At 28.9% G+C, this 380-nt stretch overlaps 1 long non-coding RNA gene across 1 annotated transcript in view; it reads right to left on the reverse strand.

Moving 5' to 3' along the window:
• The window catches only part of LOC145804084 (uncharacterized), a 14,923-nt gene extending 14,765 nt beyond the window's left edge, over positions 1-158 (reverse strand). Inside the window, exon 1 of the long non-coding RNA XR_014345681.1 lies at positions 1-158. This exon is cut by the window's left edge and continues 184 nt beyond it. This is a non-coding gene — a long non-coding RNA (uncharacterized LOC145804084).
• Positions 159-380: the final 222 nt, after the last annotated feature.

Raw genomic sequence — 380 nt, forward strand, 5'->3', positions numbered from 1 at the left:
GATCGAAGATAGAGATCGAAAAGGTTTAGGGTTTAGAGAGCGAGAGAGAGAGAGAGAGAGAGAGAGATGGAGGGATCTGCGCGAGAGATAGAAAATGTGGAAGGCTCTGGAGCGGTGTGGAAGCCGTTGGATGGCTCTCAACGGCTATATCAGTAACGGAAAATAATTGAAGTGAAGAAAACAAAAAATTGAAATTAATTTGATAATAATATATTTTAAAATTTTAGAAAATTATTTTTAGCTTTTCAAAAGATAAAGTTATATAAAAATGGTAAATATTTTTGTTGTTTTTATTTCTTTCACATTTTTAAATTTTTTAAAAAAAATTCTGAAATAAATTTTTAAAAATCAAACCAAATAAGATCAAAAATATGTATAGC

Source organism: Camellia sinensis, chromosome 1 (assembly GCF_055761805.1).
Source record: "Camellia sinensis isolate YWXY chromosome 1, ASM5576180v1, whole genome shotgun sequence".
In the NCBI taxonomy this organism is placed as follows: Eukaryota; Viridiplantae; Streptophyta; class Magnoliopsida; order Ericales; family Theaceae; genus Camellia; species Camellia sinensis.